This window comes from Artemia sp. Qi Xiang Cuo, chromosome 11 (assembly GCF_049724085.1).
Source record: "Artemia sp. Qi Xiang Cuo chromosome 11, ASM4972408v1, whole genome shotgun sequence".
In the NCBI taxonomy this organism is placed as follows: Eukaryota; Metazoa; Arthropoda; class Branchiopoda; order Anostraca; family Artemiidae; genus Artemia; species Artemia sp. Qi Xiang Cuo.
Window position 1 is genome coordinate 55,267,077 of NC_142804.1, and position 13,827 is coordinate 55,280,903.

At 36.4% G+C, this 13,827-nt stretch overlaps 1 protein-coding gene across 2 annotated transcripts in view; it reads right to left on the bottom strand.

Moving 5' to 3' along the window:
- The window catches only part of cue (Low-density lipoprotein receptor repeat domain-containing protein cueball), a 146,249-nt gene that overhangs the window by 52,569 nt on the left and 79,853 nt on the right, over positions 1-13,827 (bottom strand). The gene's annotated exons all lie outside the window — the stretch shown is intronic.

A 13,827-nucleotide genomic window follows, 5' to 3' on the forward strand; every position in this document is an offset into this window, starting at 1 on the left:
ATAATATAAGACATACATAATGGATCGATTTAGTTCATTATAAATGGGGAATATGCAAGTTTCAACGGATATAGCTGAAACCTAGTAAAGAAAAAACTACAGCGCACAGTGACTAAAAAATAAGATAATAAAAGCACCTTTTGAAATGTTTCTTATCTGGGGTATGGTGCCATACCCCCCCCCCCTAGAGTCATAGAATCTTAATGAGAATCACACCATCAAATTCAGAGTATCAGAGAAACTTACTGTAAAGGTATTAGGTTCCTATCTGCAAAAATGTGGAATTTTGTATTGTATGTCAGAAGAAAGATCACGGATACGTGTTTATTTTATTTTTTTCCTTCAGGGGTGATCGTATCGACCCAGTGGTCCTAGAATGTCGCGAGAAGTCTCATTCGAACGGAAATTAAAAGTTCTAATATCTTAAAAAAAAAAAAAATAAAAAAAAATAAAATAGAATCACTTTTTACAAAATTTTTTTTTGTCTTTTCATACTGCAGTCTTTTCAAAGATATTTGATTATTGAAGCAAGCCCCATTACTAACACCGATTGTCTACTAAGCTTCAAACTTTTGGTTTTCTTTTCTAATTATAGTAACCTCAGATAGATTTGCACCGGAACATCATAGAGAGCTGTTTAATGACTCATTTTAAAGAAAATTGATGTAGTTAAAAACCTTTTGTAATTTAAAAAAAATTTAAACATTTAATCAGTTTTTTACGACAAACTGCATATTTGATGTTAAAGATTGATCAATGACGTCATAATCGCAGATTGTAGAAACTTCGTCTTTTGCTATTCAAAGTATTGGCAAATAATTTAATAATTTTCAGGTATTTTACTAGTTTTAATTAAAAACTTAAAATTATTGCTGAGACACCATAAATATTTTTGCAGTTTACATAATAGCTTTAGCGATCCTGAACTAAGAACTAAAATAAAAAATAAAAATTTCTACGAAAATAAAGCACAACATTATAAAGATAAGCCCTTTAGGAGTTGAACCAAAAAAAAGTTTGGCTACAGGAGGCAAGCATAACATTTTCTACGACAATGACTTCTGGATCTTCCAGCTCTCACAGTTTATTGCATTTTTCATATTCCCACCCCCTCGTTAGTTCCTATAATCACCTCTTTTATAGAATATCGATGTAAATTCATACACTATTTTAGATTTCAGGCTTTCAAAGGAAAGTAAAGAGCAAAACCTAAAACACGAACAAATAAAATCTTTGTAGGACCTCCATCCTTGAGCTTCGTCAGCTGATAAGTCATCCTGCGACATCTGTTTTTCAAGTCATGCTAATTCACAGGATTTACGAAGGTTTACCAAGGAAAGGCAAAGAAAGATTATACGGTATTTAAAAGTAATCGGAGGAGGGTTGGAAAAAAAAAAGTCCCGAAGCAGGATCAAGGTTAAAGTCAACCATACTGTCACAAGGCTTACAGAACCCATCTGCAGGCTGAATCTTTAAAGAAATACTATTGGACGTGATCGTCTCTTCTTAGGTTGCTAGCTACCGCTGCAACCCTGATGAACTATGCATATCTTTTATATGATTTTCTAAGATAAATTACAAACAGGAAAAAGCTCACGGCTCTTTCTTAGTTTGAATAGTAAGAGACGGATGTCAGAGAATCAAGTAGCTAAGTCAAATATGGCATCATGATGATAATACTGCCACTAAAGCTAAGGCTACTATTATTAATTCATATTTCAGTTACTATAAGCTAGCGTTCGTTCTTCTTATACAACTTTTTAAAAGTCTAAAAACGCCATTATCACCCCAATATTCAAGAAAGGTGAAAAACAAAACCCAATCAACCACAGCAGACAGATTACTAGAATACCTTGTAACCGAAAAGTTGATCAACCAAAGGCAACTTGGATTCCTAAGACATAGGTCAGCTGAATCCCAGCAACTTCTATTTACACACACTTGGAGACTAAACCTCGACAAAAGCATACAATTTGAAGCAATACACCTTGATTTTAGTAAAGCCTTCAAGAGTTCCTCATTCAAAAATCCTTCATAAGTTACGAAACCTTGGGATTGCGGGCAAAGCTCTTGGCTGGATCACGAATTTTCTGGCAGGTAGAACTCAGAGGGTGAACATATATGGCCACATGGGCAAAATGATAAGGAAGATCAAAATGATAAGGTTTTTGTTTTTGCTGGATCCAGTGCTGTTCAGTGGTACCTCTGGAGCCAGTTCGTCGTGACGCGTTGTAGACCCATCTGAAGTAAGTTCTTGACACATGTCCTCTCCGAAATAATTCCACCAATCATCAATTTTACCATCTTGATTTGAAATAATGTAATGTATCTTAACATCCTTTGGAGCATATACTACGATTGGTAGTTTGCTGTTATATTGTATAAATGCTTCATCTCCTAGATTTACTCTAACTGGTGCCATTTTGTCGTAGGTGTAGCATGCCATATATGTACTAGCTGGTACCAAGTCAAAATTATTGATTACGTAATAGTTATATCCCCTTGCCTCTAAAAAAATTTTCCGTAACCGAACAGAAAACCAGGTGTCATTAGGAGGGCACGTCATCGCCTCCCTTGTAGCTTTTATTTCTACTTTAAAATTTTTCTCATTAGGTTTGTTAGGTAAATAAATTACACAACGTCTTTGATCATTGAGCGGCTTGGGATAGGGAGCAATATCTTTCAAAGATTTATTGTTACCGGACATCCCGACGGCAAACTTACCAGAAGAATATAAACATGATCCATAGTGCAGCACAAATAAAATACCTAAGAATTGGAGTTTCATTCTTAGTTAGCCTTTCGACAGAGATGTAAGAAATTGTTAAGTTAAATGTACTCGAGTCTACTTTATCTTGTCGTGTTAAAAAGTCGAACACACTTGGAATATTGAGAGGTTAAACTTTTAAAATCCTTAGGACTTCTGGATCTTTCTATTCTCACATTTTTTTTGCATTTTACATTATCCCACCCCCTCGTTAGTTCGTATAACCACCTCTTTTGTAGAATATCGAACTAAATTAATCGACTATTTTGGCTTTCAGGCTTTCAAAGGAAAGTAAAGAGCAAAACCTAAAACACGAACAAATAAAATCTTTGTTGGACCTCCATCCTTGAGCTTCATTAGCTGATAAGTCATCCTGCGACATCTATTTTTCAAGTCATTCTAATTCGCAGGATTTATGAGGATTTACCAAGGAAATGCAAAGAAAGATTATACGGTATTTGAAATTAATCGGAGGATGTCAGAGAATCAAGTAGCTAAGAAAGTCAAATATGACATCATACTTTAGAAATTTCCGGATGATAATGCTGCCACTTAAGCTAAGGCTACTATTATTAATTCATATTTCAGTTACTATAAGCTAGCGTTAGTTCTTTCTTATAAAACTTTTTAAAAGTCTAAAAAAGGCAATTATCACCCCAATCTTCAAGAAAGGTGAAAAACAAAACCCATTCAACCACAGGGTCATAAGTCTTACATGCATCAATTGTAAAATCCTTGAGTCCATCATAGCAGACAGATTACTAGAATAGCTTCTAACCAAAAAGTGAATAAAAAAAAATGCAATTTGAATTCCTAAGACGTAGGTCAGCTGAATCCCAGCTACTTCTCGTTACACACACTTGGAGACTAAACCTCGACAAAGGCATACAAGTTGACGCAATACACCTTGATTTTAGTAAAGCCTTCAATAAAGTTTCTCATTCAAATATCCTTCATAAGTTACGAAACCTTGGGATTGTGGGCACAGCTCTTGGCTGGATCACGAATTTTCTGGAAGGTAGAACTCAGAGGGTGAACATATATGGCCACATTGGCACAGTCGTGACAAAAGTATCTAGCGGTATTCCACAAGGCAGGGTCATCAGGCCCTGCTCTTCAATCCTTTTGTAAACGACCTGCCTGACAATATTAACTCAGATATCGCACTCGATTCTGACGATACGAAGCTTTTTAGATCTATCAAATCCCCAAATGACATTCAAGAGCAGCACACCAGCTTGAACAAGATAGCCGATTGGATGAGGACATGGGGAATGGAGGTCAACGCAAACAAAAGTTCCCACCTCAGCCTTGGACCACAGAATTTCAAGTCAACCTATAGCTTTAACACCAGCCTAATACCAAAAACATCTCTTAAGCGGGATCTCGGAGTAACAATAGACAGTGAGCTAAAGTTCACCAGCCACTATGAATCCATCGTGAGCAAAGCTTCAAAAGTAGTCAGACTTATTTGTAGAAACTTCATCCTAAATGATCCTTAGCCTCTTCAACTCTATTTAAGTCTCTTGTTCAGCCTGTCATTGAATATGGTCATACGACAATAAGATCTCACCTTCAATAAGACATTGATGCACTTGAGAAGATTCAGCGAAGAGCAAAATAAAACTGTACCAAAACTAAGAGGCCTCTCCTTCTGTGAAGGATTGGAAAAACTGTCACATCCTTCCATCTCCTATAGGATCCTCCGAGGTGATCTTATTGAAACTTTCAAGCTATGTCACAAGTACTACAATAAGATTGGACCAGAGGAAAGACTCTTCTTAAACACAAACAATCTGCGAGGACACAACTTTAAGCCAAAACAAAACACTTTCAATAAAGATGTCGAAAGGTGGGCCTTCTCAAACCGAGTAGTCGAGGAATGGAACAACCTCCCCCAAGAAGAGGTTATGGCTGACTACCAACTTTTTCAAGAATACTATTGACAATAATTTTCGTGAAAGTAAATTTTTATAGAGGCAAAAGCCTTTTTATTGCAGTATATTATTATTATTGTTATTATGAAGCTGCAGGAAATTATCTATCCTTGAACGTTATCATGATACGACTAATCCATCCCAACCGCCCTAGGGGCCAAAGTTACTCTCTCTCTCTCTCTCCTTAAACAGTATGATAATGTAACATATCTATCCCACCCACCATTTTTGGCCAATTATTTAATACGACGCCCAGAGGAGACTCTAACACGCCAGGTCCAACCGAACGTTATGGTGGAACGTCGTGAAGAATGACGTCGAACCACTGGGCAGTTTCCGGAAATATGGCTACAATTGGGACAAGTCGTGGCTTCAACTCACTCGACCACAGATCAATCACTCAGCTTCCTGGCCAAATCTCACTTTGGCAAAATCCAGTCACTCAGCTTCCTGGTGCCGATTTGGGCAGAATAGTCTGTGTCTTGTCTGAAGTAATGAAAGAAAGGTTAAGATGGTTAGGTCAAACTTTGCGCATAAATGATGATAGTGTGCCAAAAATTGTTCGTTTTAGTAATCCAGCAGAATCCAAGTGAAAAGCACGAAGTCCCTTAGATGGGTGAGAAGAAGCCGCAAAAAAGGATTTAGTGAAAATTAAAACTTCATGGGATAGCTGAGTAAAGAGTAAAGCACCGAACAGACTGGATGGAAGAAGAGGCTGCCCAACTATGTTAGCCTGAGATGGCTTGGTGCTGCGATGAGCTGTTAGTAATAATAGTAAAAAAAAAAACACGTAACATGACCTTTATTTCAACTATGTTTTGGATCAACGGATTATTGCTACTCCTACCATGACTACTACTATTCAAGTTCAAGTTCCATTTATTTCCATAAATAACAATAACAAAAACAGTATCCCAAAGGGCTCAATGGCCCATTATTTGGGAAACGACATAGAATAAAAGACTAGTATTAAAACTTGGAATAAACAATACTAAAAAGTGTCTAATTTAAAATATACAAGTAAAATAAGTCATCTCACTGACAGTCCATACGAAGCAGTGGCCCTCCTATCAGCCGACAACAAATAACAATATAGAATTATCTATATCATTAAGGATCGAACGCCAACAAAACAACCCCCCCCAACAAAACCCACACACACAAAAACAAACAAAAAAAAAAAACAAACCACACAAAAACATAAAGCAACTATAAATCATTTAATATTTACCTTTAATAAGAAACTTTTCATCTGTCTTTTAAAGGAGCCAAGTGTTCGTGACTGACGAATCTCAGCAGGAACCAAGTTCCAAGCACATCCCACAGTCACGACCAGACCAAAGTCTGAACGAACCGAGGGAGTAGCCGAAATCATCACATCCTCCCAGTTTCGCAGTTTCCAGTACAAATTTACTTCCCCTACTAGCTTAAGTAGTCCAGAAAAACAAAATGGGAGATCTCCGTGGAAGAATTGGTATGCCAACGAAGATAGAGATATAACATAAATATCTTTAATCTTAAGGAGATCAACAGGAGTGAAGTCGACTGAAGAACTCTTACCGCTTTCTCATGAAGAGTATGAACAGGAGCAAGTACAGAAGAAAATGTAGACATCCACACAGACGAACAGTAACATATATAAGGGAAAACGAGAGAGAAATATAAAAGACGGCAAATCTTCAAAAACTGAGGCCAATTGTTGAAAATGTGAAATTTTGCGGGTGGCAGCAGCTTGCCCTTTGGGGTGAAAGTGTTCTAGCTCTATTTCGATCCTGGAATCAGAACCATTTCATAATGTTGGCAACTTCTGAGCTCTTCTGCGACTGAAGGCAAGACATGGTGATAAAAGTGTAACAAAGCATCTTGTTTCGGTGGCCATCAATACCGCATATATTTCTGCAGCGATTCAGAACGATTTGATTGCCACGTGTTGAGAAATTCTTTAGCAATCTATTGAAGAGAAGAAAAACATCGCGAGTCATTACTTTTCGGTGCTTGCTGACATAATGGCGGATATTTCCAATACTGAGCAGCTGTTTGCTTCCACTACACCTCTGCTGAACCTTCATGAGGAATATCTTGGTTTTGTGTCGGTTACTTATATAACTGGAGAAGTTCACACTTCGTCAATCCTTTAGTCTTTTGAAAGCCTTGGGTTATGTAGTTATATGCGAAGAGTACCCGATGGTACTTTATACGTGCAATAAAGTGCACACAGTTTCAACCTTTTCCTTGCTTCCAAGTGTTCAATTCCAGCTTTTAATTCTTCGGAGTCTTATCGCAAGCCCGCAGCTTATATGGTGCTTCGCTATTCAGAACAAAAAGATCTCAAAGATAAAATTACTGAATCCCTACCGGATTTGTTAAAACAGATTCCGATAGGAATCTGTGAAACAAGATGGCCACGATTCAACTATGCGTTTTCTTAAGCTCTATCGAGCTATTTTGCGTTCCCTCAAAGATATTGAGGACAATAGCAAGCAGAAACGTCCGCAAATGTGTCGCAGTTGCTGGGTACCATGAACCAATCACAGTTTATGACGAGTCTGCATTTGGTAAAAGAACCTTTCTGAATAACGCTACCTCGTGTAAAACTCTTTAATCGCTCGACTACGATTTGCTGCCACTTGCAAACATATAAAGACTGCTTTTTCTAAAAAAAAAAAGAAATTCAAAAAAATGTGGCTTCTGCTTTCTTTCTATTTATGACAAAAATCATCGGTTTACAAACACCTCAGGACCTTAGACTACTCGTCCAACGACGACAGGTGGAAAGATTGTGTGTCTGAACGATCCTGATATGCTAGCTCATTATATAGCCTATCTATTTATTCCTGTTCTAGGCCACTTAATATCATAGCTGAAACAACGTTTTAACTTCACAAAATATTTTGTCGCATCTCAGGGTCCTTACCCCTTCTACGATTGTTTCTATTGATCTCGAGACCATGGAATTCGAGTCTTTGCTTGAGTTTTACAGTGATATGCCACCCGAAACAGACTGGTTGATCCAATAGGTTGAGCTTTGGCGCAGCAAATCGGAAAAACATCCGATAGCACAAAGGCCTTATGCCCTGTCTTCTCTTCAGGAATGCCACTCTTCCTTTTTTCCAAATATTTTCCTTCTTTTTGCTGTTCTTGCGACGTTGCCCGTGACCACTACTACTTCAGAAAGACGCTTCTCCACATTTAGAAGACTAAAAATTTTGCTACGAAATTGAATAGGACAAGAAAGATTCGGTGGGTTAACCCTGCTCGCCCTCCATGGGAACATTGATATGTCTCCTGAAAAGGTAATGAATACTTGGTACTTGCGTATTAAACGTACTCTTTTATATACTGCTAAAGAAGTCAAATTTGATTAATGCTAATGAAATAAAATAAAATAGGATGAATATATAATAGTTTAGAAATAAATTTGGGCTATATATTTGTACATTAGGGGGGGGGGGATAAAGCATACCATATATTAAATACGTAACCTAACCTAACCTAGGTTCCTTTTCCCCCCCCTAAACCCCAAAAAACAACAGTTTAAATATCGTAAACGCAATGAAAACTACTCTATGCATTCCAATTCTTAATAGCGGTGTCTTGAAATAACCAGTCTGGCGGGTATCTGTCCCGGTGTCTTTAGCATCTCCAGTTTGACATTCCATATACAGTATATAAAAGAGTGAGTTTAATACGCAAGTACCGAATATTTTTGTAGGGAAGAATGGTCATCGTTTAGACTTTATCACATAGGTCACATAGTTTTTTCATACGGTGTTTGGTTCTGCAATTTTTTTTTCTGAGTGACTCAGGTTTTTTTTATATGCATAAATCAAGAAAACAGAGTAAATGGGAGGAGCCGTTTGTACGCGCCGATGATGTAGTGCCAAAAATCAATAAGCTTTGATCTTACTGTAATGCTATTTATATACAGTATTTATATAGTCATCGTTTAGACTTTATCTTGTAAACATTTATTTTACTCAACTTGGCTAAGCCTCTTGGTCCACTTAATGAGTCTGTAATACATATCAATACTTGGTTTGTTTGTATGGCACTAAAAAAAAAAAGAAAAAAAAAGTAGTGTGCCTGATGGACGCGTCCTAAGGGACAGACTAAGGGGGTATTCAGCTAGGAGCTCCGGCTTAACCTTATTTCGGACCGTGAGACAAAGTACACCGGAGGATATTCTTTTGGAATCCCCCCGCCCAAAAAAAAAAAACAATGTTGAATACAGCCCTGCTCCCATGTATTATTTTCTTTTTCCCAACCTCATCACATAGAGCAGAGGGTAGTAGAAAACTGGGAAAGGGCTAATTTGATTGCATATTCTGGGATCGAGGGCCTTTTATCAGAAACAAAGCCAATGGAGGGGATCCAAGCCTCTTTTATAACATATTTTGACGTCACTAAAGCGCCGAATGGCATCAGTTTAAAAGTCAAGTATGAGCCTTGCACCACAAAGATTAATATATAGCATGTCTGTTTCAGAAATGGCATTAAATTTCACACAACAGCTTGTGTCAAACGATTTCAAGGCTTATTGATTACAAAATTGAGATTTAAGTCCAAAATAAAAAAAAATAATAATAAAAAACTAAGAATATATTTCACAAATCACCTTTCATTTTCATTTTACTTTCTTTTTAAGAATTTTTGGAATCGCTAGTTGCAAACACGAGTTTGAAGGTTAAAAATTTTTGTCCTAGAAAAAACAATGTGTAACCTACATTCATCGATTGCAATTTCCGCTGTAATTTAAATCCCAGAATTTCTAAGATTGTTGATTACAGCGCTAACACGGCAAAAAGGAAATCAAAAAGGAAAACACAATAAGAACCTATTCCACGAATAGTATTTAATTTCCATTAAAGATGAGATAGGATTTCTCAAGTCACTAAGCACAAACATAATGCTAAAATTTATAAGCGTCTTAAGGAAATTAAACTAACATTTTCAAATAAAAATAAAGAGTGAATTCAAAAATTAAAATGAACAGAAAGTATTCCGTTTATGATAGATCTGCCCCTTATTAGATTCTCCCCGTTTTACGCTAAAATTCTATGGTGCTTCTAAAATAATCCTTCTTCCAAAGGGCTACTTGGAATGCTGGATTTTATGTTATAATTTCATTAAGATTGCTTGCCCTTTTGAGTGTTTGCCCCTTTTTTGGAAATAAAGCAAAATTTCTCAGGCTCGTCACTTTTGATGATTTACTATAAACTTGATGATATTTACATTCTCAAACCATAATTAATTAATATTCAATCATTATTTTTATTCTTATTAATATTATTTAATGCTATTATTCATTAACACTGTATGACAGATTGTCCAACAGTCGGTAACGAACTGTTGGATTCGTTTCTCCCCGAAAAATCATTCCGCCGAAAAAATTGCCAACCACGGAAGATCCCCCTAATGGAAAATTCCCCCACACGCGAATTGAGAAGCCAAAGAGAAAGAACAAATTGGGTACCTCAAGTGTCGATCAGATGTCCTTGGGGTAACAAAAGGACCAAATATCAAAACAGTTTTAGAACACTGTTTCTCCCCTTTATTAGAACTAATTCTGAATTTATCTGAAGGCTCAATGAGAGTTAGGATGTTTTGACATTAAAATGCATCCATTGATGCATTTGCTCCCCTCCCTAACAACAAAACCAGCAGAGGCTGAAAAGCAGGCTGAATCTTCGAAAGGGCACTGGAACTTCGAATTCCAGTTGAATGAGCCCCCTCCAAAGTTTATTTGACCACTCTTCTCATAAAAACCTTTTATCTTAACAATGGGCAACTTGCATAGCTTACAGTAGTTACTCCGAAGGCGGGAAGGGGGGTTATGAAACCAGGAGGCATGGTATGTGACCTTTAGACTATTTTAAATAGAATGGCTATCTAAAAATTCTATCGGATGCATGTAGTGAAAAGACGGTGGGGGAAGGGGGTGGCTTGTTGCTTTTCAATCACTTTTTACTCTTAAAAAGGACACTAGAACTTTTAATTTACAATCGAAATAGCCCCCTCCAAAATTTATACAGCCATCCCTTCCATATGAAGTGCCTCTTTGAGGAAATAAATAAATGAATTATAATACATTGATCCCTTGGGGTTCTTTTGTAGCAACGTTACAGCATTGCCTCTGACTTAAAAAGGTGAGTACAGCTTTCAATTTCCCTTCTAGTGAACATCCGGAATTATCCAGGGAGAATATAGGGGGGGATTTTTCCGCGAGGGGGACTTTCCAGGAGGATGACCTTTAGACCCAACAAACCGTATCACAAGTGCAAGGCAGAGTATGTACCCAAAAATGGCTTCTTCCCACCACAGCTTGAATTTTCGGCTAACGTGAATAAAAAAGGTTAACGTTGGAATATGGAAGTCCGAAATCCACGGTGAGAGCATATCCTGTGAGTGGTTTTCCCCAAAAGATAGCATACAAGGGTTTTAACGTCAGTAATTATAGATATGAGGCTAAAAATAGGATATAAGCGTCCTAAAACAGAAGAAAGCATGTAGTCAAAGATGGCTTCTTATTCCCACCACACCTCCGATCTAGGTATTTCTTAACTTGTTCATTAAATGGGTTTTCGCGGTTAGAAATTCCAGTTATAAAAAAATGCATTATAGGCCTCCTAAAACAATACTGAGTAGGCCTATGTAGCATACAGTCTCTCAAAACGAATTCAAATTTCCACCAAAAAAGTGTATCCAAGGATTTGTGAACTTATTGGTTATAGAAATTGGCTACAGAATTTTCACCAGGTTCCTAGGATTTTATAAATAATTAGATTTGATCGTATTATTCATTTTTTCATGCCATTGAAACATTCGTTTAGGGCCACAAACATCCAGGGATATTTTCCCATGAAGCTGGGCAGCAAGGATTCTTCAGGGGACTAATAAAAGTTAACAATAGTTTTGCCTTTTTTCTGGAAAAATACAATTTTTTCCTCAAATGTTACATATTTATGGGCTGTAAAATAGACTGTATTCTAGAAAGGGATGCGAAAGCCCAGTCTACTAACAGAACCCCTTGCAAGAACCCATTTCCGTGGGCATGTCAGATTTGATCATACTATTCATTTTATCATACCCCTGCAACATTTTTTAGGGTCATAAACATCCAGATATATTTTCCCATGGAACTGGGCTGCAAAGATCTTCAAGAAAGGGGGTAACAGTTAACAATAATTTTTCGGAGAAAAAATGAAAAAAAATGTAGCGTGTTTTTCTCAAGTTTTACACATTTATGGATTGTACAATGGACTGTATTTTAGAAAAGGGGTGCGAATACCCAGTATATTCACAGAACCCCTTGTAAGCACCGATTACCGTGGGCATGTCAGATATGATCGTGTATCATAAAGCTGCAGCATTTTTTTAGGGTTATGAACATCCAGACATATTTCCCCATGAAGCGGGGCTGCAAGGATTCTTCAAGGAAAAGGGTAACAGTTATCAATAATTTTTCGTTGAAAAAATGAAAAAATGTAGTGATTTTTTTCTCAAATGTTACACATTTATGGATTGTAAAATAAACTATATTCTAGAAAAGGGGTGCGAATACCCAGTCTATTCACAGAACCTCATGCAAGCACCGATTTCCATGGACATGTCTCTATATATTCAATTGCAACTGTCTGAGAAGCAAAGTCACCTTTTTGTTCCATTCGACAAATAAAACAAGAAATTAGGAAATTATGGTAGTAATATCTTGAAACTAATTAACCTTGGTAATGGTAATCAAATTTTACAACTCTAAACTTTCTTATGCTCACATATACGTAAATTTGTGTTGAAATTTTCCTAAACCTGTCTGCAGAGCGACAGGCGATTAAATATCTGCTGAATGTGCTAAAATTAATTATTATACTTCATATTATCATTATCATTGAAACTCGTCTGCAAAAGGATTAGTGCATGACGACTGTTTTGTTTTCCGCTTAACTCTCAGCCCCACAATTCACCAACCAAAAAATTCCGGTCCACGAAATTCCAAACTAGAAATAACTCAAAAATTGTTTTGTGTTAATAACAAAATGAAAATGTCAGTTTTGAGGTAATTGACGACAATCCTATTATGGCTAGGAGACCGTTCAAAACCCCGCAGAGTAATTCCTATTTCAAAAGTGGCATCCGATTTCCTACAAAACATTTTCTCCCTGGACCCATCAAAGGTCTGTTAATACCTAACAAACATTGTTTTTGAAGTTTTTTCTTTTAGTTGTTTCAAAATAAGGATTTTCTAGAGCAGTATCACAATTTAGTGAGCGTAAAATTCTTTTAAATATTTTCACTTTTATAACTTCAAGAAATTAGTATATCAGCATTAGTATATTAAACTGACAATGCACATTTTTTTCAGTAAATGCATTTGAATTTTTTTTTTAGTAAAGTATAAATTATATTCTTGCTTTTAGAAAGCATAGGGTTTAGAATCCTACTCATATTAATTTCTGCTCGTATTGAGTTTGTCTTACTTAATTTCTGTTTGTTTTGGCTTTTATTTATTTATTGATACTGATTTGTGGTAGTTGTATGGTTGGTATATTATATGATTCTATTTTTGTTCATTTTTGGTTTAATGGAGTTCTTTACTTTTTTTTGAAAAACTTATTTTGTGCAAAAAGTTTTTTGATCAATCAAGAAAAAAACAAAGCTAATTAGTTAATTTGACAACACTGTAACTTGTATGATATAGCCCCTACCGCTCAAGCTGTTCATTCATTGAGGCTTTAAAGAACCGTTTTTTTTCGTTAGTTTCTTTCAACTTAGCGTCAGACAAGAAAAAAGAGGAGTGATAGAACAGATAAGAAATATAGAATTTGGTCTATGTATTTGTACGATAGGGGTGGGGGGTTGGGTAAAGTATCTGGACAGTGCGAAGTTAGAAAACAATTTTTACTTCATATTATGCAGAATAATATTAACTAACACATTAGGCATGCAGACCTGCTATACTTTACCCTCCCCCCCCCCCACCCCTAGTATGCAAATATGTAGCCCAAATTTGTTTCTAAAGTATTATATTTTTATAATACTTAGGTATATTTCATTAGGATTGAGCGTCACATTAGAAGAGAAACACATTAGAAGAATATTAGGTAGAGGCTATGTCATACAAGTACC